General features: G+C 36.3%; 1 pseudogene across 1 annotated transcript; it reads right to left on the reverse strand.

Annotated features, from left to right (window-relative positions):
- Window positions 1-3,691: 3,691 nt before the first annotated feature.
- Window positions 3,692-20,539, reverse strand: LOC309870245 (small ribosomal subunit protein eS6 pseudogene; annotated as a pseudogene). Its single transcript has 2 exons — window positions 20,497-20,539; window positions 3,692-4,504 (listed from the first exon to the last, which is right to left on the reverse strand). The product of its transcript is annotated as a small ribosomal subunit protein eS6 pseudogene (transcript).
- Window positions 20,540-23,282: the final 2,743 nt, after the last annotated feature.

Here is a 23,282-nt window from a genome sequence, read left to right on the forward strand (position 1 = left end):
CATAAAATGGCAGACATTTATTATTTCTTATGATTATGCAATCTTTAAAATGATTGGCTTTCCTTAAGTAGTAGGTAGTAAGAGTTACTAATATTTGCCGTTATCATCACCATCAGCAGCAGCATCATGATATAAATGATCCACAACCAGGTATGAGAGAATTTATATTCCTTCTCTTCTTGGCACCCAAACACCCTTGAGTCAGGAGTGTAGGACTGTGGGAAATCTCAGAGGCTGTGTTTCCTGAGTAAATCCAGGAATGTTTTGAGGAACTCAGTCAGTATGATATTGTAGAAAGTTTTTGACCAAATATGAAAAGACTTGATGGCCAGCATGTGTCCACCACTTGATAGCTATGATAATTTGGGCAAATCCAAATCACCTGTATTCCCTGATTATTAATTTCTTCACATGGTCAGTGGGTGGGGGTTACTTATCTCACTAGCTTATTACAGCATAGCTGTGATAATCAGATGGATGGTATGTGTAAGGTTGTTTAAAAAGTGTAAAGTGCCAAACCAAAATACTTAAGTATGTACTGTTACCTTTCCTACTGTGGTACTGTTTCAAAAGCTTTACACGTGTTAAGTCATCTGCAGGGTCATTGCTATTACTGTCCCTCCTGCTCAACTTTACTTTTGGAGACTGAAGCACAGAGAGGGCCAGTAAACTACCCAAAGCCAGGTTGCTTATAAATGACGGAATGAGAAACCAGAGAGAGGTAAGTATCAACTTCTGACAGGAAAGGATCTAAAGAACACGGAGCAACACTACCAGATGCCACCATGTGGGCATAGAATGACTGGATCTAGGAGGGAGGCTGGGCATGGGGTGCTGGTCCCAGGCTGACAGGGAGGAGCTGAGTGCAGCCTTCTTGATTATATCTTCATTTGGAGGCATTGGGTGTAGCAGAGGAAGATTATTTCCTTCAGGCTTTCTTTTAAGGTTCCTTTAACCAGTCCTTTGGGAATTTTACCCTCAAGCTGAAACCCAGCTTCTACATTTGGGAGTTTGGGGCTCTTGACAAGGAGTTTTCCCATCTTTGGTTTTAGACAGAGGAGCTGGCTTGGTCCTCAGTGATTTTCTTTACCATATTGGATTTAGATCATATTGTTCCTTTCATTTCCTTTTTCAATCTGTAAAACAGGAAAGAAGATAAAATATAATAATGATTACCCCAGCAATAGCCCAAACTCCAGATGCTCATCTTCGAAGGCCTGAATCTGAGGCCTTAGCTGAATATTCAAGCAATTTCTTCTTATCCTTATAGTCATAGTTCCTAGGATTTTAGAGAATGCAGACAATTTCATGTATAAAATTAAAATGCATAGTAAAATCAGATGGTAAAAATTCAGGAAAAAATTTCACCTCCCAGATATGTGCAACCCATTTCATAGGTGGCTTGACTCTGAAAAAACACTATTTTCTTAAAATGTGTACATTTATTATCTGAAAAATACCCATAAATTAGAGTGTGATCTTGACTCTTCCTAACATTGTCAGGTGCTTATAACTTGGGTTGAAAATAAAATCACTGATGCAGAATGAGATACTAAGAATTCATTATGCCTTTAGCAAATGTTTCTTGAGTGCCTACTTTAGGGAGACACTGTGCTACTGCAAAGGAGAGGAAAAGGTAATCTCAGACCTTAAGGAATTCCTAAAAGGGAAACTGTCAGATGAGTAAGAATTCCAAAACTGAAGGAATGATTAGCTCATAGGAGCCTGTCTCTTTAGTGGAAAGTCAGAAAAGTTGTAGAGCTGGCCAGCGGGCACCAAGTTGCCAAGAAAGTCCCAAGAGGGAGTGCCTATATATAAACTGGGGTGGAGGAGAAAAAGCTGGGCCACTGTCTCGTACATTCAGATAAATGAGTGAGTCGTTAAGGACTACTACTCTATATACGCCAGAATCTAACCAAGACAGAAGGTTCTAGTAGGTAGAGATGTGCCAGGTCACAAAAATGAAAATCAATGGGCTCAGTCCCACGTGAGTGACTGAATCAAGTTATATGCATGTTGAGCATTTAAGGAAAAAACCAAAGGAGAATCTGGTATAGCTTTTTTCTGTGCCTCTCTCTTTGTAGCTGGGTATACCTGGCCTCCTCTTCCTCTTCTTCTTCTTCTTCTTCTTCTTCTTCTTCTTCTTCTTCTTCTTCTTCTTCTTCTTCTTCTTCTTCTTCTTCTTCTTCTTCTTCTTCTTCTTCTTCTTCTTCTTCTTCTTCTTCTTCTTCTTCTTCTTCTTCTTCTTCTTCTTCTTCTTCTTCTTCTTCTTCTTCTTCTTCTTCTTCTTCTTCTTCTTCTTCTTCTTCTTCTTCTTCTTCTTCTTCTTCTTCTTCTTCTTTTTTTTTTTTTTTAAAGATTTTATTAATTTATTTGACAGATGGTGATCACAAGTAGGCAGAGAAGCAGGCAAGAGAGAGGAAGACAGAGAGCCCGATGCAGGGCTTGATCCCAGGACCCTGGGATCATGACCTGAGCCAAAGGCAGAGGCTTTAACCCACTGAGCCACCCAGACACCCCTATGCCTGGCTTCTTTTGCAGTCTCTTCAAGAATATCTCCCTTGAAGACAAGGACTCTCAATGTTTTCTCTCATTCTAGATGTGGTCTACAAACAAGTCAGTGCCTGAAGCAACCCATAAGGTTCTAGGAGAACTAGTGGAGGAACCATGGTCCATGAATTTCCAGGGAAAAGAAGGAGCATACCAACTTTTCCATCGGTCCTGTGACCTGGATTAGTAAGAGTGGTCTCTGAGTATGTGTGGGGAAGTGCCTACCAAAATAAGTAGAAAGAAAAGGTTCTCTGTACTTACTCATTTCTAGCAGATACATTGTTCTTAGCTGGTTTTTTAACAGTGAGAGAAGGCAGCCATTGATGCCATGTGAGCACACACATTCCAGGACACCCCTGGAATCTATATGGATCTTTTGGGGGCAATCTCCAGCGTACTACAAATAGCATGAAACCCATAAATGTGACATTAGACTGAAGAAGGCACAGCATTTTTTAGGGGCAAAGGATCATTATTCAATGCTTATTGTTCATTGCCTTCCATGTGGAAGACAGATGCTTTTTATAAAACAACTATCATATGATCTCCCTGATATGAGGAAGTGGTGATGCAACATGGAGGCTTAAGTGGGTAGGAGAAGAATAAATGAAACAAGATGGGATTGGGAGGGAGACAAACCATAAGTGACTCTTAATCTCACAAAACAAACTGAGGGTTGCTGGGGGGAGGGAGTTTGGGAGAAGGGGGTGGGATTATGGACATTGGGGAGGGTATGTGCTTTGGTGAGTGCTGTGAAGTGTGTAAACCTGGTGATTCACAGACCTGTACCCCTGGGGATAAAAATATATGTTTATAAAAAATAAAAGTTAAAAAAAAATAAAATAAAAAATAAAAAAATTAAAAAAAAAACATGCAAGCAAAGGATGCTAATACACTTTTTTTAATGAGTTGCAGTGATTGGAGTTCCATAAAGTGAAGTGGTAGTAGAGTGGACTTTGATGGGGGGCAGAGATTTAGAAATTTAACTCTGCTCTTACCTTTCTCAAGAAGCATGTGGGGTTTAAGGGTTTACTCATGCATAGCCAAAGTTTCAGTTCCTTTTCCATTTCTTTTTTGTTGTTGAGGTTGTTAATTTTTTTTTGGATGTATGATCTTATTTATTTGTTACTCTTAGAAAATCTCATTTCTGATTGCACTCAGGCTTAGAGATAAAAGCTCTCAAAGAGGACAGCCTCTGTTTCTTGGTAATCTGATCCTGGAGTTTTTCTTTGGCTTCTTAACATTCTCTTGGCCAAAAGTTTAATATATTCTGCAGTCTATTTCTTATTTTTCTAAGTACTCTGTTTCTTTATGACAATACATCAGTGTTTGTACTGGAGGAACCTGGAGAAACAAGATGCTGAATCTTGGGTGCTTTGCTTCTAGAATTCTTCTTTGTCTTTCTCACAACATAATGGTAGGCATCATTTTCTTTAGAGAGATTGAAATGTTTATGGGTTCTGCTAGGTCTTTTGGGCCCTAGGTGATGAAGCTCAGTAGTATCAGTGAATCCAGAAAAATCCCCCCAACCCCCACTTTTTTTTCTTACAATGACCAGTTTGAGAACATTGAGATTGGCACACACAGTTCAACCCTGAACAGATTTGTGCTTTCTTTCTCCTGTCCTTCTTGATCCGTAGCAAGAGTGCCCCTTACTCAGCAGCAGACAGACACAATCATGGGTCAAGATACCTTCTTTCATGGGGAAGCCTTGCTTGTCATTGCCACCACTGATTCAGACCACGTAACACTTCCACTCTTTACCCCAAGCATCAGCAGCAACTTCTGTGACATATGCTTCTCATAAAAGGTACAGTTTGTGAGTTTGTGTTCATTGTCTACTTCAATGAGTTTCTGGCATCAGGAACTGGGAAAGAGATGTTCAGCTTTATCCTAACACAGCCTGCCACCACCAAGGTACCATAAAAAAGACCTTTTTCAATAATTCTTGAAGCTAGTTTTGCAAAATTGAGAATCAGATTGAAATCCACCACATGTTATTATAATTAAGCTACAAAAATTAAATTATTCAAACATTTTTTTAAAAAAAGTAGAATGGAATTGCTTAGTAATGAATGTATTTCACTTTCCACATTAGTTATCTTTTAAAATTTTATATGCTTTTTACCTCTAATTCTAAGTATCTCTTAGTTTGGGGACAATCATTCAATTGATTTTAGTAATGTATATTGTCCCTATCAGAGGTGATGTTCGATGCAGTTTAGAGCTTGTTTGGACAGATATTTATGGTCTTATTGACTTGCAAATAAAAACTTGTTATCCAAAAACATTTATAATGTGATGTTAGCTTGTAAGAAGTGATGACTTTGAAGATGCTTTCTTTATCTTCTCAGCAGTGTTACATTCAAACTTTGGAGATTGAAAGATTTGAGACTTCAGCTAAAAGCACTAATTTTGCTGCCTGAATTTATTATGAGAGACAAAAGAAGAAGTCAAGTTGGCTGGTACAATTTTACCTTATCTTCCTTGATGTATAATTGGTTTTAGTAGTTTGGATTCATTTAAAGCTCTCATCTTTCTATATGCAGCACTTTTCTGCAGAAATTTTAAAAGAACAAAATGAACACTTTTATTGCACTATCTCCCTTTTAAACATTGTTATTTATAAACATTTAGGATGAACTGCATTTCAGAAAGTTGATTGATTGGCTGTCCCATTTTGGAAGAAGTAGGACCACCTGTTTTAGAGAGAGAGAAAGAAGAGAGTGCTCCATTTTCTATTTGAAAGAAACTCACCACTTAAAATCCAAGTATTTTTTAGTGTTCAAATAATCAAAGTTAAATTCTTTTCAGAACCTTCACTTGATAGACCTTTCAGTGTATGTTTTGATTAACTGTCTGGTTGATGGATTGATGACCCTTTCCTCATTGGGCTGAATTGACTGTGAAGGTGTCTGCAGTAAAAAGACCATGCTGTGTATTTTGTGAATGAATTCAGCTGATGATCTTTCTTTGGTAATTTATAAGAGACAATGGATGGGTAGACATTGGGACTTCAAAGCAGCACTCAGCTTCTTCATTCTGATATATTTCATATACCTAATATATGAATTCTACAATGTATCAATTACAATATAAAGTTTATGTTTATGAAAAAATATTAATATTTTAAAAGACATGGCCTTATTTTACTACCATACAATTTTTAAAAAAATTATTTATTTATTTATTTGACAGACGGAGGTCACAAGTAGGCAGAGAGGCAGGCAGAGAGAGAGGAGGAAGCAGGCTCCCTACTGAGCAGAGAGCCCGATGCGGGGCTTGATCACAGGACTCTGGGATCATGACCTGAGCCGAAGGCAGAGGCTTTAACCCACTGAGCCACCCAGGTGCCCCCCTACCATACAATATTTAATTAATGAAAGCTTAACTACTTCTGTAACTGTATGAATAACACTAATACCCCAATTCTGGTTTGTCCAAAAACTCTCCTGGAGAAAGGGAGGGAAATACTCTCTATTAGTGATGCCTACATGTTTGGGAAAGTTATTTTAAATTTTCCAATTAAACTTCCCTTAGACTCTGAAACTAGGCTGCTGAATTCAAATTCCAATTTTACATTTCATTATTGTAGGTTTTGAACAAGTTTCCATAACTGCCCTGTGCCACATTTTTTTCTCTATAACTAAGATCATACTACCTCTTATAGTATTATGAAGATCACATGAGTTATTAGATACCTAGAATGTTATTAGATACCTAGAATAAGTTAGTTATTAGAATAAGCTAGTTATTAGATACCTAGAATAAGAATAAGTTATTCTTATTACTTTTTATTATTCTCGATAAATAAAAAATTATAAATAAACAAATAATTTTCATGAAATTTATTACTGATTTATAAGATGCACCTGTCTCAGCTTTTCACATGGAGCTTCTGCTTTTTCAACTAAATAATAAAAATTATTGTTAAATTAATTAATTATTGATAATAATTAAGTAATTATTTTTAATTCTCTGTAATTCTATCATGACAACTTCTTCTACAACTTTCTATTCCCTGATGGAATTAAGTAACTTTGTCTTTAAACCAATTTGTGGATTCATGTCATTCGTAAACAGACCTGTGTCTTCAGTAGGTCTGACCCTCCGATAGATCACCCCAGACTGTATTCCATACGGTGATATATGGAAGTGATGAATCACCAAATTGTACACCTGAAACTAATATTGCACTGTATATTAACAAACTGGATTTTAAATAAAAACTTAAAAAATACTAATAATAACATAGAAGTTCGTTGAAAGATAAAGCAGAAGCTCCGTGTAAAAAGCTTAGACAAGTGCATCTTATAAATCAGTAATAAATTACATGAATGTGATCTTTTGTCAGTTTCTTCGGACTCTAAACTTTGAGGACAGAGATTGTATCTTTCTTGCTACTATACATTCCTGGCTTCTGGCACATGGAAAGTTAAATAAATATTTTGATTTAATGGGTGAGTGAATGAATAAGTGATATAGGAAGTCAAACACTGCAATGTGTTAAGCTTTTGGACATTCAGTGGTAGTATTTTTTTTTTTTAAAGATTGTATTTATTTTAGAGTAACACAGAGTAGAGAGAGAGAGAGTGGGGGAGGAATAGAGGGAGAGGGAGAGAATCTCAAGCAGACTCCCTATTAAACATAGAGCCTGATGCAGAGCTTGATCCCATGACCACGAGATCATGACCTGACCTGAAAATCAAGATGAGAAGTTTAACCAACTGAGCCACCCAAGGGCCCCATGCAGTGTTAATATGAATCAAAGTATGTCACATTTAGTCAGATAGTCATAAGAATTTGATTGCTTTATATCTCTGTATTTTAAATACTGGCTTCTTGCTAGCCAAGTATTATTGAACTCTGAACATTATGTGAAAACTGGTATTTGGGAACTTAGGTAGCTGGCGAGACCAATCTTATGAAATTTACTCTTGGGAAGCAAAAACATTTGGCTCTATGGGGGAATTAGGAGACTCACAGGATTTATTTATTAATCTACAAAAAATGAAATAGTCTGGCATACGTGATATATACTGCTTCTCTTGGGTTCTTGGAGGAGACTTAGATTTAGCCTGTGAGGGAATGGCAAAGCTCTCTCCACTGGAAGGGCTGCAGCCTACGAACTGAACATCCAAAGAGTGCTCATTTGGGTCAGGCCACATCTGCAAGTATGATGGCTTCTGGAATTGCATTGCAAGGATGTTATATCTGAATCCTCTTTGGGAAATCTGACTCTCTCCATTTGAATACTTAGTCCAACTTTTATTTTTTTAGATTACCCTGAACTTGCTCTTGATTGCCAGTAGTTTTTCTGGTCCACAAATCATGTGATTATAATATGATGTGAAAAGATCAATAACCTCTTTGAAGTTTTCATTTCAGTCTGAAATCACCTCATTTTCTACCTCCTATAATTTTTGCCAAGACAAAAAATTAAAAAGATGGTGCAAAAAAAAAAAAAAAAGATTATGCTAAGCTAAGCTATGAAAACATTCAGAACTTTTATCTGAGTCTAGTAAATGTGATTTTAAATTAGTCATTTAAGGTATAACTTTAGGAAAAATTTGATTTAGATGTCTTTTTCTTTCCTGTACTTGAAACTGACCTTTAGTAGACATAATGGAACTGCTAGGAACACAGTCCAGAAAGAAGAGAATTTTGAAACATATTATATTAAACAGACAAATAATGTTCCCCTCCTCAATACTACAACAATGACAGAGACAAAAGGATGTCACAAATTATGGAGGAGTCAGATTGTACTTCAGTGTAGTCGAACATTTATTCTGAGCTTTATTACTGGAAGTTCGATGTAGTTTGCAGAATATTCTAGTGTTTTAAAAAGAATTTTGCTGACAAAAAAAAAAAAAGAATTTTGCTGACAAACACGTTTTTCAGTAAACCTTAAGTTAGAAAGTGAATTTATCTGTTTATTTGAGTTTAATACCTTTTCTTCAAACATTGAGAAATTATTCTAAACACAGTCTGAAGTGGAGCAATTCAACAACCAAGAAATCATGAAAAATAAATTCAATATATGTATATTTTGTATATATGTAAATAAATACTGTGTTTTCTCATTTATTTGTACCTATATGCATATCTACTCATGTATATGTATTTAGGTTTGCATAAAGATGTTCTCATTTCAAATAACAGAAAAAAGCTTAACTGGAACTTACAGAACATGAAGTCTGAAAGGGAGAGAGCAGTTGCAGGGCTGGTTACTTCATCTGCTTAGCAATATTACTAAAGGATCTCCTGTCCTTAGAACTTTGGCTTTAGCCTCAAGCTCATTCCTTCATGGTAATTCTTGTCAAAAATACTTGTTTTAAGCAAAACCTCCCCCAAATGACTTCTTTTTATAGAAAAAAAAATCACATGTAAATTTTTAGATTAGTTATTTTCCAGGACAATGGGGTTCCAAGATTAACTTGATCAGGCTGAGGATGGGGTAACCTCCTTCAGGGTGTGACCAATTGAAGGGTAAAAGTGGTCACTTGGTCTACACTGCAGCTCTGCCAGCCAGGAAGACAAGAGGAGGTGAATGAATTGCAGAGAAATAGCAAAGTGTATATGGTACAAATTCCAACTCTCTGTCATCCACATGTGCTAATATTTTTAATCCCTTTATATTTGGTTTGAATTTGTAAATCAAGATTAGGCAAGTAAGGTAGTGAGTCTATTAATGTAAAATTGCATCTTTCCTATACTGATCATAAAATAATTAAAACAGAAGCATTTTGAAACAAAAGGAAACCAAAGCAGATTCCAAATTATTAAAAATATAAAGATTTTAAAATAGATTTATTCTGTATTTTCTTAATGCATAAAAAAGAGTATTAGTTCCTTACCGCAGAAGTGGAGTTAAACAGTAATATGGAAAAGATTTTCAAATTTACTAGGTCAGGCTATTAAGCATCATACGTTTCAAGACAGTTGATGAAATCAGATTAAAGTGCAGTATTACATGATGTGTGTGTGAGTGTGTGTATCATGATGATTGTCCTCTTAATTAACATGAAATATTAGAAAATATTGGAAAATTTTAAGCATTTTATTAGGATCTAAGCAGTGACTAACTAAAGGAGAGATTATGTAAACTAAAATAACAGAAAACAAAAGCATTGTGTTTTTTGTTTTTGTTTTTCCAATTCATGAAATACAAGTTTCTTTCTTGGGTTATTTATTTATTTATTTTTATTTATTAGTATTTTTTTATTAAGTTATGTTAGTCACCATATAGTACATCATTAATTTTTTTTTAAAGATTTTATTTATTTATTTGACAGAGATCACAAGGAGGCAGAGAGGCAGGCAGAGAGAGAAGAGGAAGCAGGCTCCCTACTGAGCAGAGAGCCCGATTCGGGGCTTGATTCCAGGACCCTGGGATCATGCCTGAGCTGAAGGCAGAGGCTTTAACCCACTGAACCACCCAGGTGCCCTTATCATTAATTTTTTATGTAGTGTTCCATGATTCATTGTTTGCCTATAACACCTAGTGCTCCAGGCAATACATGCCCTCCTTAATACCCATCACCAGGCTCACACATCCCCTCATCACCCCCTCCCCCCTTTCAGAAACCTTCAGTTTGTTTCTCAGAGTCCACAGTCTTTCATGGTTCACCTCCTCCTCTGATTTCCCCTCCTTCACTTTTCCCTTCCTTTTCCTAATGTCCTCCATGTTATTCCTTATGTTCCACAACTAAATGAAACCTTATGATAATTGACACTCTCTGCTTGACTTATTTTACTCAGCATAATCTCCTCCAGTCCCGTCCATGTTGATAAAAAAGTTGGGTATTCATCCTTTCTGATGGAGGAGTATTATTTCTTTGTATATATGGGCCACATTTTCTTTATCTATTTGTTTGTTGAGGACATCATTTTTTTAAATAATTTATTTGTTTGACAGAGAGAAATCACAACTAGGCAGAGAGGCAGGCAGAGAGAGAGGAGGAAGTAGGCTCCCTGCGGAGCAGAGAGCCCAATGCAGGGCTCGATCCCAGGACCCTGGGATCATGACCTGAGCCGAAGGCAGAAGCTTTAACCCACTGAGCCACCCAGGTGCCCCTGTTGAAGGGCATCTTGGCTCTTTCCACAGTTTGGCTACTGTGGACATTGCTGCTATGAACACTAGGGTGCATATGGCCCTTCTTTTCACTACATCTGTATCTTTGGGATAAATGCCAAGTAGTGCAATGCTGGGTCATATGGTAGCTCTGTTTTTTACTTTTTGAGGAACCTCCACACTGTTTTCCAAAGTGGCTGCACCAACTCTCATTCCCACCAACAATGTAAGAGGGTTCCCCTTTCTCTACAACCTCTCCAACACTTGTTTCTTGTGTTGCCAATTTTGGCCATTTTAACTGTTGTAAGGTTGTATCTCCAATATGGCTTTGATTTGAATTTCCCCAATTGCTAATGACTTAAACAATTCATGGAAACCAATGAGAATGAAGATGCATCAGTCTAAAACCTATGAGATACAGCAAAGGTGGTCTTAAGGGGGAAATACAGAGCCATCTAAGCCTCCCTCAAAAATAGAAAAAATCTTGAATACTCAAACTCTTTTTACACCTTAAAGATCTGGGGATCTTTAAACCTAACTCACACATGGGGAGGGAAATAATTAAGATTAGAGCAGAGATCAAAGAATTAGAAACCAGAAATATAGTAGAACACATAAACAAAAGCTGGTTCTTTGAAAGAATTAGTAAGATTGTTATGTCAGTGGCCAGACTTATCCAAAAGAAAAAAGAAAGGACCCAAATTAATAAAATTATAAATGAAAGAGGAGAGATCACAACCAACACCAAGGAAATGAAAACAATTATTAGAAATTATTATCAGCAGCTATATGCCAAGAAGTTAAACAACTGGGAAGAAATGGATGCATTCCTGGAAACACACAAACTACCCAGACTGAAATAGGAGGAAACTGACAACCTGAATAGATCAATAACCAGTAACAAGATTGAAGCAGTGATTACAAACCTCCCAAAAAACAAGATCCAGGACCTGATGGACTCCTTGGGGAATTCTATGAAACATTCAAAGAAGAAATAATCCTAATTGTCCTGAAGATGCTTTACCAAAAATAGAAACAGAAGGAAAATTTTCAGAGTCATTCTATGGGGCCAGCCTTACCTTGTTCCCCAAACCCCGCAAAGACCCCATCAAAAAGGAGAATTTCAGACCAATATCCCTGATGAATATGGATGCCAAGATTCTCAACAAGATCCTAGCTAATAGGATACAACAGCACATTAAAAGGATTATCCACCACAACCAGGTGGGGTTTATCCCTGAGAGGCAAGAGTGGTTCAACATTGCCAAATCAATCAATGTGATAGAACACATAAATAAGAGAAGAGACAAGAACCACATGGTCCTTTCAACGGATGCAGAAAAAGCATTTGACAAAATACAGCCTCTTTTCCTGATTAAAACTTTTCAGAGTAAAGGGATAGAGAGAATATTCTCCGGTGATTTAATACTAGAATGAATATACATACCTCTTTTCTGAAAACATACCTCTTTTTGGTTGCGTGGATATTTAAGAACATGATTCGGTATCAACGGCTTATTCTGAAGCTTCTGTTGTTCCCATATCTTCCTTACTGGTTACAGGGAACCACAAACCACTGAAAATATCAAGAAAAAAGGGATTCGGAACTTAAGGCTAAACTGCCAGGCAAGATCATGGAGTAAAACATGGAACAACATGGTAGATGAAAACTCAAAAACAAGCACGGATCAAAAGCTTTGAACTTATGATTTGCCTTAAAAGTTTTTCTTCATCCATAATCTTTCTAATCCAGTTGCAAAATGGTATTTCCGATTAGCATGCTGGTCAGTGAATGAAATGAACTAATATATTAAGTAAAGGGTCCCTGTATTTCTTTAATAAGCACCCCAGCAGGAACAGGGAGGCTCTGTGATGCTTCTCTTTCTGGGAAATGTTGGCAAGTGGTGGGAAACACTGGGGTCAAATGGTTTCCTGAGCTTCATTATTCTTGCTGAAACCTGAATGCTCCCAAATTCTCATGTCCTCAGGCATCACCTTTCCCTTTTCAGGGCAGCTAGCATACAACACAGCTTGGGTCCTCTCCCTGTTAATGGCAGTAAGTCTCTGCCTTTCACGGGAAGATCCTTTGTGAGTTTCAATAGCCTAGGGACCCTTAAATGTTCAACAAATCCATTTTCAGTGTCTGCTTGTCATCTCTTGCTTGAGATTCCTGTTCTGAGCACTCTGGTGACCAGTTTTTGCCCTCTTCTAATCTTCTCTCTGGGCAATGATCCTCTGCACAGTGTTTGGTACATGCAAGGTCACACCCTCCACCCTGCCTGGTATCATACTCAAACATACACACCACTCTCCAAAGCAAAAGGGCAGGGAAGCTAAAACTGCCAGGTAGCATTAAAAAAGAAATCTGGAAGAGCAGAATGAAATCACAATGTAAAATATTAAAAATATAGGCATGGAAACAAAAGTAAAAACCTTTTTCACAGTTGTCACTGCTCCTTTCAGTGCATTCTCCTTTATAGGGTTCTCTATTTCTTCTGGGTTCCCCTTATCCCTCCTGTTCCTCTACCTCCTACCAGGCTGTTGCCATGCTTTCTCAGGAGCCACTTTCACCTATTTTGTTACTCCTTGGAGTCCAAGCTCCAACCCCCAGACTCAGATAAATAAACAAAAACTTCCTGTCGCCAAACAAATCCCACTTCCTTCATTTTGTCCTTGAATTACTGATTCATAGCAACCATTCTTTCAATTGCTATCCATGCGACCCACATGAAAGTGCTCTGTTCTCCAGAGCCTGAAGTAGCAATCTCTAGAATTGACAGTACTTTTACCCAGCATGGATTCCACACTTCTGCATGAGTAACAGCTAGGTCTGTTATAGCCACCTAACTCATTGTGTTTACCCATGTGGTCCTTCCACGTGGAGAGCCAATCCCCAAAACAATGTTCAGTTTTCATCCAAGAAGACAGAAGTGGCTTCTGACTGAAACATTGTCTTTTTCAATTACAAAATTTAACGATGCAGTCAAAATTCACCTTTTGCAGCCAAAGGATATGTCTAGAAACTTTAAAATAGGGTTGTGGTTGCTATGCACATCGATGAAAACTATTACTGTGTTTTGTTAGTATATAGTATATACTATTACATATAGTCTGTTGACCATCAACTGTCCATATAGAGTCACACTGACCTTTACACTGATGTAAGTCAGCAGATTTCTTACAACTGCTTTTCCATGCTTTATGCTATCTTAACACATTTTAACCATATCCATTAAAACTAGCAGCTGATTTTGTGGTAGAAATATGTAAGTGTGGGTGAGGATTTAAAAAAAAAAAACTACTTGAATATTTTTCCTAGATAAAATTGTGTTGTTTGTTATTTGTATACTAAATATCTAATATTTACCGTTGACTTTTCAGCTTTGTTTTATTGTCAATCTTTAGTTTTGTACCATTGTGCCTGGGAAATATACTTGGTATGATTTTAGTCTTCTTAAAATTTGTAATATTTATTGTTTCTCTTTTTATGTGATCTAACCAGGGGATTCTTCTGTGAGTACTGGAGGAAAATGTGTATTCTGTTTATCTTAGATGGAATGCTGTATATATATCCTTTAGAACCATGTGTTTTGAAATATGCTTCAAATAAAAAATGTTCTTGTTGGGGAAAGAACATTTCAACTGAGAGTACTCATTTTAAATAAAGTATATTAGAGGAGAGGTGTGTGGGGGATGGGTAAAGTAAGTGAAGGGGATAAAGAGTACTGAGTAATGTATAAAATTATCGGATCACTATATTGTATATCTGAAACTAATATAACATTGTATGTTAACTACACTGGAATCAAAATAAAAATACTTAATAAAAAATTAAAAAAAAAAGAAAAATTTCCATAGAGACATAACTAAATAATCAGACTGTATTGCTGTATCCACTTTTTAGGCCTGGAAGTGATCTAGGAGGTAAGAGTGGGATGCTATTTAAAGGTAAGACAAGCCTCTGCTGTCAAAATACTTCAGTTGTTCTTTCTGATAATGTCCCATTCTTTAAAAACATGGCTATAGAGTTCTGAAAGTCCTAAATTTATTGCATTTAAAAGTAAGACTGATTCATATTTTTGAAAATGCAACAGTTAAAGGATAGATAACCTGCAGCAACTATTTTGGCAAACAAATGGTATTTTATATTGCTGTCTCCAGTGAGAAAATGAATATGATTATGTGTCTGATAATAGATGTTTTAATGGTTCTTGGACATAGAAATAATCTTATGTGTTTCATTAAAATAGTCTCATGCTGGAAATGTATGCGTTTTAGTTTTATTATATATAGTGGAATATAAATTCCTACTCATTTATTTCTCACTTGAAACAAATATATCTTTCTTATTTCACTAACACTGAGCCATTGCAAAAATACTTCCTCCCACCCTGGGTTTGCTACAATTATACAAAATTCTCCTTAGGCATGTTCTGTCTGGAGGAATAACTGTTCTCTATCTTCGAGACAGAATCTATCAAAGGGGTTGTGCCTCATGGCCTGTCCAGAAACAAGTGTTTCAAGAAAAATTGCTGATTGAAAATAATGTGCCACCCTACTTACTACGGGGCACTGCTGAGGTAAATCTCTCTTTTTAATGGCGGAGAGTTGCTTCATTTCAGAGAAACTGCACACACATCCTCAGAACTGTAGTTTGGAATCTGCCTTTTACTCAAATGGCTCCTTTGCGACCTCTCAAGATGTTTTGAAAATATTATTTAAGAGATCATGAAAATGCAATAGTAAATATATTCATGATCATGTCCAAATGCTGAATAACTCATAGAATATTCTATGGTGCTTCACCAGGGCCCTTTAAAAGTTATTCAAAATCAGTCTCAGCTGAACTTTAAAAAATATAACTTGGTCTCGACAACACTCAATTATGTAGAAGAGGGCTCTTGGTTTAATAATGCATCAATGGGGGATTTGAATAGAATTATTTTTATAGTGATAGCTTCTGTTTGCCAAAAGTTTTGTGCTTCTGAACAAATACCTCACTTATATTTCAAATTACATGTACTATAATACTCATATGTGAATTTAAATGAATTTGTATATTTCAAGTTTCATGCTGGAGCATTTAGAATTTAGATGTTATGTTACTTGGGTTCTCTGAATATTAGTCATAAAGCACTTTTTGGGGGGGTTGGCTTTATCTTAAAAAAATGAATTTCAGTTCATTTCCCTAGCCTAGTAAATATAAAACATAAACGATATTTGATTTTTTTTTCATTTTATGGTTGAGAATCCTTTGTGGCTTTAACGGGTTTAAGCATCGATACATTTATGAGGATAATGAGATAAAGATAATGTGTTGATTTCTGGAATTTTGTGGAAGTGTTTTGCTTAGTTTTTAATATGTATATTTGTGTGTGTCTATGCATGTGAGTGTATGTGTGTATGTGAGAGAGAAATCTCATGGACTGAAATAATATGATACATTGAGGGTTTTTAGTTATTTGAAGGTTTATCCTACAAAAATAAAGAAGAATCCTTTACAATTTATAAAGCAAAAGTATGGAAATATCATATTATGTCAAATGAAGAAATTCTTACTCATATTGCTCTTCTACAAACTTGACTCCAAAATCATATTTCTTAAGATGTTAAGCCATATGAAGTCTACATACACAAGCATATGATTTCAGAATGTAGATACAGTTGGCTACGTTTGTGTGTATGCTAACAGTGCTTTGAGAATAGTAGTTTTCAAAAGTTTTTATGCTCCCATGTAAGAGAAAGTAGAATGCTAAATTGGTGAAACAATTCACACATTAAATATGTTACATATAAGGATATTGCTAAAGATTCTAAACTTGCATATCTTAATATCTAATTTCTTTTTTCTTTCTTTCTTTAATTCTAGTGTAATTACACACAGTGTTATATTAGTTTCAAGTTTACAATATAGTGATTCAACAATTCTGTACACTACTCAGTGCTCATCATGGTAAGTGTGCTCTTTATGCCCTTCTGGTAACTATAAATTTGTTCTTTATGTTCTTAATATCTAATTTCAATAGAATCATAGGATGCTGGAGCTAAGGAAGGATAAAGACCGTCTAATTAAATTTCTCAATCAATATAGTTTGAAAGCAAAGACCAGAGGTGGAATGTCTTTTCTATGGGCATTTGAGGAGCCCGTACTTCCTACTTCACTGCTTCCCATCTAGAGCTAAGGCTTTCCATATCTTGACTCTAAGTATCATTTTTTTAAAATAATTTAAAAAAAATATTTTATTTATTTATTTGACAGAGAGAAGGAGAGGAAAAGCAAGGAGTGGCAAGCAGAGGGAGAGGAGAAGCAGGCTGCCTGCTGAGCAGGAAGCCCGACATGGAGCTCCATCCTAGGACCCTGGGATCATGACCTGACCTGAAAGCAGACGCTTAATGGACTGAGTCACCCAGGTACCCCATGACTCTAAGTTTCTTAGTCAAGATGCTGCAGGCTGCAGTGCTCAAGGACCAAGCCAGGACAGCCCTTACTGGCTCATTTTCCTCATTCACAGTGAAGAGACACTGTGAACAATTCATACATAGGCATGGAATTGCTTAACAGCAAAACCAGACCCTCTGGACCACAGGCAGCACTTACTGGAGCACCAGAAGAAAATCATCATTAAATTTGTGGTAGTGGGTGAACATGTTTTTGTGAAAGCATTCCACATGGAAAGGGGTGTGTATGTATGTGTGTTCCCCATCAGTAGGGCCACCAAATACCCCTTTTATGATGCCTCTTTCCATCTCACTTCCCTCATCTTTCATCATCCACAACTCTTCTCCTCCATCAGTGAAAGAGAAGAAGCCATTCTTTGGTTTTTGAAGATGGTCCCAGTAGATATACTTACTAGATTTCTTCCCCCTCCATCAGTGAAAGAGAAGAAGCCATTCTTTGGTTTTTGAAGATGGTCCCAGTAGATATACTTACTAGATTTCTTCCCCCTCCATCAGTGAAAGAGAAGAAGCCATTCTTTGGTTTTTGAAGATGGTCCCAGTAGATATACTTACTAGATTTCTTCCCCCTCCATCAGTGAAAGAGAAGAAGCCATTCTTTGGTTTTTGAAGGTGGTTCCAGTAGATATATTTACTAGACTTACATCAAAGGAGGATTTTTTCCTTCACATATTTGTCCAGACTCACCAGGTTGAAACTCCATAAAACAGGTATTTCTGTCATCTTTTTTATACCCTGAACAAAGGATGGCACTCAGAGGCAACCACTAAATGGTTGTTAAATGAAATTGAGGTTGATAGACACTCAGAAGAAACATAGTTGTTAGTAAAAGAAATCCTAGGTTTAAGATTCTGAATCTTGATCAAAATTCAGACACAATTATGCATGTACTGATCTTCTATTCTAATATGAGGGAGCTCAAATTTTAAGAGGACTGGGTGTAACAATGAACTAAATCATAAAAATGAAGCAGACTTCCATTTAGGAAACACCTACACATTTCCCTTAACATTATATGACAAATGATTTCACAAATTTCCCGTGAAAAAGGCATAGAAATTGCATAACAAAATATAATCAATTTATCTAAAATTTTAATAATTCACTTCTTTAGAAAACACTTCTATATCACAGTTTTAATAATTTTTAACTAATACTAATTGCTTCATTAAGTCTTTATAAAAGAGTTTTTAAGGTAGAAGAAGTCTCTAGTTGGGCCAGAAAGAGATTGTTAGACAAGATTTTTGATACTGAGGTTAGGAAGAACAGATAAAGAGCCGATCATACCCCGGGGGACTGGTGAGGATTGGCTTCTACTTTTGTACCGCCTTGGCTACCCCCTGCATCAACCACATACACAAATACAAATAAAAGTACAGTAAACTTGAAATAGTACATTAAATTCCTATGGCTGTATATGACAGCCTATTCCTATTCCTATATGACAAATCATCAGCCTATTCCTATTCCTATATGACAAATCATCATAAACTTAGTGGATAAAACAACACAAATATATTTTCTTATAGTTCTGGAAGGCAAAAATTTAAAATGGATCTTACTGGATTCAAATAAAGTTTTTGTCAAAGCTGCATTCCTTCTGGAAGCTCTACGGGAGAATTTGTTTCCCTCTCTCCTCTGGCTTAGAGGTCACCTGTGTTCCTTGGCTTGTGGCTCCATCCATGCCCATTTTCAAAGATAGTCATTTAACTTCTTCCAATTTCTTGCAACTTCTGTCACCACATCATTTTTAAAAGATTTATTTGTCTGAAAAAGAGGATGATAGTGGAGGTAGGGACAGAGGGAGAGGGAGAGAAATTCTCAAGTAGACTCCCCCTCTAAGCATGGATACTGATTTGGGGTGCAATCCCAGGACCCTGAGATTATGACCTGAGCTAGAATCAAGAGTCAGATGCTTAACCAACTGAGCCAACCAGGCACCCATCACATCAGGTGTTTTAAATCTAACTCATGGAGTCTCATGATTAAATTGGACTCACCTATGTAATCCAAGACAATCTCTCATCTCAAGATCCTTAACTTTGTCACATCTACAAAGTCTTTTTAGCCATGTAAGGTAACAGATTCATGGGCCCTGGGCATTAAGATATCTTTTGGGGGGTGGATTTTTCAGCCTATTACACTCAAGCATATTTTTCTATGAGAGAATCTCTGGATTGTTATAAGAATCAGAAAATTCCTGCCATACCGATTTCTTGTTCTACTACACCAATTCCCAACCATAAAGGGGGTGATGGAGGAAGCACTTTTTAAGAGATAAAATTCATAAGAACTTAATACACAAAAGACATTTAATAAGCACACATTGTATGAATAATTGAGTGTTTTCAGTGGAATTCTTGATTTTTACTTTAAATCAAAAGAAAGAAAATCAAAGCAAGATTATCTCTCTGATCTCAGTTATGATGACTAACATATGGAAGAAGGCAGTAACTAATGCAACCAAATAGAATCTATGCCATTTTATTCTAATCTATAAGACAACAGACATGGCTGAAAATATCTCCTGATAGAATTAAATGAAGACAGAACCCAAAATATGTGGCTCTTAGAGATTTGAGATATAGTCTTAATTTTGTGGGTTAAAAATTACTTTTTTTTGACTTGGTAAAATTACAATACTATTAATAACCTCTCTGTATCAATCAATGCAGATTAGTCCAAGTGAAGATTTTAATAGGACAATGGAGAAGAGTACTTGAAGGTATATTTGGTTAACAACATAGTTAATACTGAAATAGTTCATTGATATGAAAGGTTTGCATATACCTATGGCTTCTCGGTTAAAGATTTGACATGATTCATTTCTAAATTCCTCAACTATATTTTTTCTTGAGCTAGAAGACTTGTTAGGAAGAGTGTTAATATAACAAAGCAGGATTTTTAGTGCTCTACAATATGTTAAATTAGAGAAATTAGCAGAACTAAAAGAAAAGCTTTACAATTTCCCAAACCTTTTCCTAGTTCCAAAACAATTTGATGTAGGTTTGCATTTTAGATAGAAGACCATTTTTACAACATAAATATTTTTGCCGATTGCTTCTTGTTTTTTTTTTCATTTCTACAGTAACTTACAAATATTCATACATACCAAAATCTGTCAAATTTTAATTCAAATTGCATCATCATTTGGATTTATTAAGACTTGATGCATGACCACATCTTTTTTAGCAATTTGTGTCTCGATCACTTTAATTTTGCTTTATCTTTTGAATCAGAGCTTCCCATATTTGGAGTAGCCATGCTGTAATTTTCTCTAAGAATGAAATTTACGCTGGAACAAAGGGAAGTGGACCAGTACTTCAGGGCACACTGAAAATAGCACCCCTGTGACCAACCAGCAAGATTAATTCCCATTTCTGTCAATAAGGGGAAATTGCCAAAGTTCTCACCTTTTTGACCAGGCATCATTTTATGATGTCCCAAGTGCCACATCGTGTCCGCTTTTGTTCTAACTTACCTAACCACTAATAGATGTATTTCAAAGGAAGAATAAAAAGAAAACTCAGAAATTCAGTGCACAGACATTTTAACTCTACGGTTACATTTATTAACCTCTTCCTCTAAAGTGTTCAGGTTCTTTTTTCAACTGAGTATTCCCTTCCCTAATTTAACATTTATATTCGTATTTTACCTGTTTACAAAAGGAATAAAAAGTTGTTTAGAATAAAAATATTAAAGCAAAAAATAGAGATATATAAACATGCTATGGAAATACTAGTGTCAGGCCTGTTTCTAAGTATTTTATATGTAATATATCATTAAATCTTCATAAGAACCCTATGAAGTAAGTACTGTTTTTATCTCCACTTCATACATGGGAAAATTGAGGCTCAATGTGACTTGTTCAAGGACATACAGTTGTCAAAGAGCAGAGTCAGGATTTAAACATAGCTATGGCAGATTCTGAATTCTATGTTTCTAGTCACTGTGCCCTCTGAAATACTATGCTCTTGAAGTATACCAAAATAGTGAGTATAATTTAGCATTACATTGAAATACAGGCTTCCTGATAACCAAGATAAGATGAGAAACCTGGACAAAAACACAATTTTCACAATTAATTCAAAGTAAACATGACTTTTCTTCAAGAAAGGAACAATTTATTTTGCCTCTAAACTTTGCTAGATATTAATTACACAGGACTTTATGGGGGGAAATAATATTGAATAGATTTTACTTATTTTAAAGAATTCTTCATATGGCTTTTTCTTTTTTGTTTTCTTTCCTTTTGTCTCCCTGAAATCAAGCATAACATAAAATGTAATTTAGTAAAATGATGTTTAGTTAATGAGTACAATCTGCTGGTCATTAAATATGAATTAAAATTGACCTTGAAAAACCAAAGGGATTGGATGAATAGAAATTATCTTCCAAAATATAATTTCATGGACAAAGCTGAAAAAAATTTAGCTTGAGTTTTTTTGAGGAGAGGTCCCTTTTGATCAGTAGATACTCTTTGAACCCTTTAACCTGAAGGAGGTTTTGTTAATGGGCTCTCATGGAGCTGAGATAACTCACCTGTGTTCTCACGAGGATGGCAACTAACCCCTACCTTGCACATATGTATCCATAAGAAATTCTAAGGGTTTCTTCAAAATAACAGCTTTGCATTTGCTCTTGAACCTGGAAAGTGCTAGTTTGAAACACGATAGTCCTGCTCTAAGAACAAAGTAGGACAGATTATGACCAGATCTGTTAAAGTTAAGTTAGCTCCACCCATAAACTTTGACCACAGGAAAACCCCATATTGCTTTTTAGAGTGATAGTGCTAATAAGAATCGATTGGTTACAAAAATCAAATGTTCTTTTGGCCATGGGAGGTTATTCTTAGAAATGAGAATTGCAACAACTTGAAGTTTTCCTCACAGTACCGGTGAGAAGGATGGCTCCCTAGCTGCCCTCCTTTGTCTTCACTCGATGCCAACCTTCCTTTTATGTTTTTCCATAAATCTGACTCAGCTTCTCTCTCAGTCTTTTCTTCTCTTTGTGTCTCTTCTGTTTTTCTTCAGTTATGAACACTTTGATTCATTTCTATATTTTATTTCCAAATGTTCAGAGAAATACCGGTTGGAGTAATTTAATCACCTATGTTCCTAATGGGCTGTTTATCTAGGGTTGCCTTTCTAGCCAGCTCCAGATTATACCCAGCCCCTGATTTATGATGGTTTGACTTGTAGTGGTTCAAAAGCTATGCCAATTCAGAAGAAACCGTGCTATGAATTTTGCGCTTTGATTTTTGTCCTAGGCTAGCAATATGCCATACGATCTTCTCTTGGGAGGCTGGGCAGTGGCGGTGCAGCTCCCTGTCAGCCACCTGAGCATGAGGGTAAATAGCCAGTATGCTGACAATCACTCTGTTTGCCACTTTCGCTATAGTATTCAAGACATTACATGAGATATTCAACATTTTATTATAAAATAGACCTTGTGTTAGATGATTTAGCCCTACTACAGGCTCACATAAATATTCTGAGCACATTTAAGGTAGGGTAGGGTAAGCCGTGATGTTTGGAAGGTTAGGTGTATTACACACATTTTAGATTTAATGATATTTTCAATTATAATGGGTTTATCAGGCCATTACTTCATCATAAATCATGGAAGATCTGTATGTATTCACTAGGTTCCTAGGGTTCCCATAACAAAGTACTACAAAATTCGTGGCTTAAAACAGCAATTTTTTCTCTCATGGTTCTGGAAGTCAGGTGTTGGCAGGGCTACAGTCTCTTCGAAGACTACAGGAGAGTCCTTCCTTGCTTCCTCCAGTTTCTGGTGGCTCCAGGCTTTTCTTAGCTTATGGTTACATAACTCCAGTCTTTGCCTCTGTCTTCACATAGACCTCTCCTCTGTGTCTGTCTCTTTTTGCCTTCACATAGACATCTCCTCTTTTGTCTGTATCTGTGTCTGTGCCTTCTCTTTTGTCTTTTATAGGATTTTGTCTTTTCATAAGATTAAAAAGCAACCTGGATAATCCAGGATGATCTCATCTCAAGATCCTAAACTTAATTATATCTGTTAAGACCCTTTTTCTAAATAAGTTCACGTTCATAGATTCCAGGAGTTATGACATCTCTTTTGAGGAGGGGCCCACCTTTTATCCTGCTACAACCATGTCTGACCTTGGCCCAGGTGTTCTTCAATGGTACATTCCTTGGTTGGGTAGGACAGGGGGCAA

The sequence above is a fragment of the Mustela nivalis genome (genome assembly GCF_964662115.1).
Source record: "Mustela nivalis genome assembly, chromosome: 1".
Classification (NCBI taxonomy): Eukaryota; Metazoa; Chordata; class Mammalia; order Carnivora; family Mustelidae; genus Mustela; species Mustela nivalis.